The sequence below is a fragment of the Pelmatolapia mariae genome, linkage group LG8 (genome assembly GCF_036321145.2).
Source record: "Pelmatolapia mariae isolate MD_Pm_ZW linkage group LG8, Pm_UMD_F_2, whole genome shotgun sequence".
Taxonomy (NCBI): Eukaryota; Metazoa; Chordata; class Actinopteri; order Cichliformes; family Cichlidae; genus Pelmatolapia; species Pelmatolapia mariae.
Window position 1 is genome coordinate 28,217,617 of NC_086234.1, and position 6,356 is coordinate 28,223,972.

Consider the following 6,356-nt stretch of genomic DNA (forward strand, 5'->3'; position numbering starts at 1 on the left):
AAACCCTTACCTGCAATCATTCATTTTTTGTGTGGCTTTTTTTCACGGTTTGTTAACATGCTGTGTAGGTGTGTACTTGACTAGCTGATATCGACATAATGGGGAAACATCTGGTTTGACTATTCTTCACCTGTAGTTTGAATGCTGAACATTTGCCTGTTTAAATCATAAGACCAGTCACTATACAGAGATGTGCTTCTGAATGTGGACGATGTGTCTTCTGATTCTGTAATGCAGTTCTGCTTGTGTTGAGTGATGTAAACAACTCTTTAAACGTCAAAATTGATCATTAGATTTTTTATGACAACAGCGGTGAGTGTTCCCACCTTCTCCTCTTTGTAACTTAAGGCGATCTTTCCGTTTTCGAGTTTTGGACATGATTTTGGAGTATATCTTGGCAGTAGCGATTGACCGCAAAGTAAAGCTACCGGAAATGTACAACCCTACATCCGGTCTCAAACCAGGAAGTTAGCATTTTCTCGTGCACAGGGTCTATTTAGTCTGTGACATGTTGTGACACTGAGCTGAGGTAAAACAACAAAAACAAAACAGATAATGTCCAAAGAAACCCTTCAATGTTTGGTTCAAGACTTTTGCACAGTGCTGTGTGTAAAATTATCTGCTGATTTATTGACACACACACTCAGCTCAGTGTCACAACATGTCACAGACTGGGCCGCATCCTCCTGGGGCCGCGTTTGTAGACCGATTACGTCACGGCTGAGTGTGTGTCAATAAATAGCTGTGTAAACATCAAATATCTGCTCGGTCTATCAAGATATCGCATATTTGCAAAAGTGTGCCGACGTTTTCGGAGACGTCTGTTACCCACCAGCTCGATAGCTAGCCGGGAGCTCGAGGGTCACTGAAGCCGCCGAGAACGGCACAACTCCCGGCACATCATTTTCAGATCACCGCGGACTTTCGCTACTCAGGTTAAACGTAATATATAAGTCACTTAGACAACCTAAAATGTCATTGTTGGGCTTTTTTCAGTGTTTTGTTTGTTCGTGAGTAAATCGGTTTGGCTGAGATTAGAGTTAATAGATTAGATTAGATAAAATAAAACTTTATTAGTCCCCTGGGTGGGTTCCTCCTTGGTTTTCACACAGCTGACTGAACGTCAAACAGAAAACTGATTAAAAAGAAGTATGAGACGGTGGAGAATTTACGCCAGTGTCCTGTTATCATTTAGATAGCGAGGAGCAGACGGCCGAGTTTATTAAACTCCACCGAGACAGCGGTGACGCAAATCAGAAGGCTAGACCGTGCAATTTCCCCAGCCGTTTACTTCCGGCCTATGTAGAGAAACATGGCGGGCAGCCCGCCGCAAAGAAAAAGGAAAAGAAAAGGGCAAAAAAAGGCAGGGGCGCCGGTTCTTTAAGCGCAGCCCAGCACCCCACTAGCTAGGACTGGTGCTGAGGAACAGAGTGGATTCAAACCAGCGACCTCAGCGTGTCACACACGAGCTAGTAGCCGGGCAGTTTACTTCTGCGCTACCTGCCCAGGCCGAACGAGTGTAGACATATTTGGTGTATTTATCTTCTATAAACACGCCCCGAGGTATTTTTGACAAGCAGAGAGAACAGCTTCACTGTCAGACAAAACATATCGGGTCCTCGTTAAAGATTGCTCCCCGACTCCTTTATTGATTTTTTTCTTTTCTATTTTTTTTTGTTTTTTAAAATAAATGAGCGCCAGTGATGTCATCCTAAGCCACATAAACCCCTGTTTAGTTTTCGTTGATGTGTGTGTGTCATGTGTAGTTTGCAGGTAAAACAACAAAACAGATAATGTCCAAAGAAACCCTTCAGTGTTTGGTTCAAGACCTTTGGACAGTACTGTGTGTAAAATTATCCGCTGATTTATTGATTGGGGACTTTTTTTACTCCGTTTTTCACTCTTGACATCAATTTAGTCATGTCAGGGCAGTCAGGATTGTAGGGAGCGGTGTCTGCAAGAAAAGTTCATTTTGCGCTTTAATCTCCTGCTTATGTGCTTTCAGTGTGTGTTGCTGTGCTCGTGCACTGCGCCATGACGGATGCGCAAGCGTGTGTGCCCCTGTATTAGACATTCTTGTCTAATATTAAAAATGGATTGATCTGAAACATGTAAGTGTGACAAATATGGAATAAGATACGAAAGCAGAAAGTAGGCAAATATTTTTTCACAGCGCTATAGTCTGTAAATGATCTTTTGGCTGAAGTGGATCTTTGACTTGTTCCTTTTTGAATTGTTTGTTTAAAATAGTTTTCTCTAGGTTAAGGCGTACGGTCCAGGCCTGCAGAGCAGTGGTCTGGCTGTTGGAAAACCCACTGAATTCACAGTTGATGCCAAGCAAGGAGGAAAAGCTCCTCTTAAAATTATAGCCCAGGTATATCTGGCTTTGTATATGACCACAAATATATTGCATGTACTGTATTTTTCGGACTATGAGTCGCACTTAAAATCCTTTAATTTTCTCAAACATCGACAGTGCGCCTTATGTATGAATTCTGGTTGTGCTTACTGACCTTGAACCGATTTACGTAATACACAGCGCTCAAAAATCTGTCAAAAAATGTTTTAGTACGACTTTGGTAAGCTACGAAGTCGCACCGCTTGATGGATTGTTGGAGCATTACAGCTATGTAGTCATGAGCCTCGCGGAGTGATACGTACTGTGCTTCAACATAATATTACTGCATTGTGTGTGGATAAGGACCCCAAAAAGGCCCCTGTTAAGAGACATGCTTACGAAGCGGATTTCAAACTCAAGGCTGTCAGTCAGGCAGTAGAACATGAGAACAGAGTAGCTGCGAGAGATTTCAACATTAAGAATCAATGGCACGGAATTGGAGTAAGCAAGAAGAAAGAGTTGAGTAAAGTTTGACTTATCTGACTGTTTTGTTTTGCTTAATGCGTTTTATAGTCCAGTGCACCTCATGTATGAAACCAGACCTGTTCATCGACAGTGCGCCTTATGGTCCGAAAACTACGGTGTGTTAAATCTGATTGAACTATAATCCCTTGTCTTCTGCACAGGATGGTGAAGGCAATTCTGTGGATGTCCAGGTCAAGGATAATAGCAACAGCACATACACCTGCACCTACACCCCACGTAAGCCTGTGAAGCTCACTGTGATGGTCTGCTGGGGAGACTGAGAGTCCATTCAGGGTGAGTATGCACTCACACACTCTCTCATTTTCACTCTGGCATGCAGGGTTTGCCTTTTCTTCTCACTGAAAAGTCTCTTGAGTTTTGGTGTTTGTGCCCACAGATGAATGTCGGAGCAGGCTGTCATCCAAACAAGGTGAAGGTTTCTGGGCCTGTAGTGGCAAAGATGGGCCTCAAAGCCTTCCAGCCAACATACTTCACTGTTGACTGCTCAGAGTCTGGTCAAGGTAAAGCTCCATAAAACTGTGTGTGTGTGAGTAAAGAGCGCAAACATATGCTCATGTCGCAGAAATATTCCAAACAACAGTAACATGTTTAAAAACAGATATTACAGGGAAACTTATTTAACCCACCTGCTGTTTGAGGCTTAAAATGACTGTAGAGCATGGTAACATGGTAACACAGCCTTTGTCCTCTGCCATCAGGACAAAGGCTGTTTGCGTTTAGGCTATTCCAATGACACCGTTCAGGGTCAAAGTGGATCCTTCTCAAGGCAGAGGGACCAGGACTCAGCCGCAGTGCTAAGAATACCTGTACTGCCTCACAAAGTCACTGAGTACTAACAAAAAACAGTCTGTTTATTTAGTTTGTTGGCCTATAATACGGTCTGAATGTTTTCCGTCATACTACATGGAACAACTCTTCATAACACTTTTATGAAAAAGTTTGACGAAATTGACAAGATCAAAATTAAAATCACAATCGCAAGGATTTAAAAACAAGAATAAACATGAATAAACAGGGTTATAGTTGGTATGCTAATGTAAACAGGTCCTTTTGAGCTGTCATTTGAACTGTGTGCCAGTCAAAGCAGTAGTAACAGCAGTTTCCAAAGATGAGTCACAAAAAAAGGGTATATTCTGGACTATTTGTTCTTTGAACCAGTAAGCCACTGTTCCTGCTCTTTAGTTTAGGAAAATATTTGTCATCCAGGTGGTGGTGATGGTGGGGTTGTTTTGTTTGTTTGTTCTTTTTTTTTTTTTTTTTTTAGGCGGGGGGGGGGGGGGGGGGGGGGGGTTTAAAGCCAACAGGCCATCACCAGCTAACAAGCACTGGGTGCTGCCCCTCTGCAAATCCTGTTAATCTAAAGAAAGGAGAAGATGGGAGGTAAAATGGCTCATTGTAGTACTAGGATGACATGAAGCTCTCCATTACAGGCGTTTCACTGTGAGCACTAAAGGAGCAGGAAAGGGAAACTTGGACTGCAACTTCAGCGGCCCAACCAAAGGAGAGGCTGTGAAAGACTTTGAAATCATCAACAACCACAACCTCATTCTTCTGGCTGTTATGCATCATATTAAATGGGAGAATGTGGATCGCTTCCCTTTCCCGTGACAGGGTCCCCTGGGAGTTGTGTGACCTACAATGCAGATCACAGTCCCAAGAGGACTGTCAGGAACAGCACGTCGTGTAAACATCAGCCCACATTCCTGAGTGGCTTTCCTCTGGTCCTCACGTGATGCCAAAGGATGGCAGTAATGCACACTGTCGCTGTTTGACAACCGCCAATAAAACCCACGAAGAAGAACCCGAGGTCGGTTTGGATAATGGCGGGTGTTCTGACAGAGAAACAACTTGCTTGTCATGTGTATTCTTCGTTGGAGGTAAACGTTCAGGGTTCATACGCCTTTTTCAGGGTCAAATTCAAACACTTTTTAAGCACTTTCAAGGTCCCATTTCAAGCTTTTCCAGCACCTCCCCCCCCAAAAAAGAATGCATGTTTCAATTCGCACCACCTCAGTAAGACCATGTGAAAAGACACCTTTGCTCCCCTTCTGTTAAGACATAGAAAAATGCACCACACAAAAATACTGCAAAAGGAAACGGTTGCCTTATATACATAGTGTATAAACTCAAAATGCACATTTCACTTAAAAATTAAGATGTGAAAATGTGAACAAATCAACTTGTTAGATATTGTTCTCCTGTTGAAAAACAAAAAACAAAAAAGAAATAAATAAGTCTTCTCATCAGATATTGATGCTTCTTTCCTGTGTGACAAAAAAGAGGAGACAGATGTTTGTTTGTTGTTTGTTTTTTAAGTTAATTCCCAATAAAACTGTTCTATTGCTAACTACATTTCTGTCTGTATTATTGCTGAAGTCCTAAATGATCACCTTTAAAGTGTTTGTGCTAATGACATCATGTACAGTCAGACAGGCATGGAGAACAGCACTGACTGGGAGAGGCTTGAACAGATCACATAGTTCAATTCAACATATAAGACTTTAAGAATAAACAAGCATCTACTTAAAATCTATTGAATTTATTATCCATGATATTATTATGTACAATTCCAATGTATTTTGTTCATCTGCCTTAAATAAACAAGCACCCTTAAAGTATGAAATATTCATATACAAAAACACAAATGTGTGTACTGTCTCAGTGGCTGATAGTGCCCCACAGGCCTCAGTGTGAGCTTGAAGACATTTATAATGTTTAAGCAGTTTAATGTGTAGGTGCTGACCATAAACACAGTTTGAATGAAAGCCGGGGAACTTTGGTAGCACAGAAACAAGTGGCTATTCTTTGTGACCATATGGATCGCTCCCTCATATTACCATTATTTCACCCAAAGGCTCCAAGTTAATACTCAAAAAAGCTGCAGCAATACACACAAATATAAACAGTACTTGGTGACACCTTTGCTTCTAGCCTTTAACCCTCTGGGGTCCAGGGTATAACTGGCCGTTTTTGACTACTTTTGATTTGGCCTCTATATTTCACCTTTAAAAACTGTTTATCTTGCCAATCTGTTGTTGTCTCATTTTGACATACTGTATCAGCACAATTTATCTAAATTCAGACAAAATATAAAATACAAGTAGAAAGTGATATTTTTGACTGTAAAAACCACAAGCATGTTTCACGAATCATTTTTATAACTTGAAATGCAAATACAAATTGTACATTTTTTTAAAAATATGCACCAGTTTTGCAAACAACAAAGTTATATGGTACTATTTACTTAAAAATGCTGCCAAGGCTCAGACGTTTTTTATATAACCATTTAAAACTATTTACAGAACAATCAGGTGTTCTGCGTCAAATAAGAAGGCACACAAATTATTTATGCAACTCCAAAAATAGTTTGTGTCCACTATAACACAGATGAGAACAGCACAGGGATAAACCTGCAGGTCTGACAGCAGCTGTGTCACTCAGCGTTTACGCTGCAACCTGCCTTTGGTGGTTT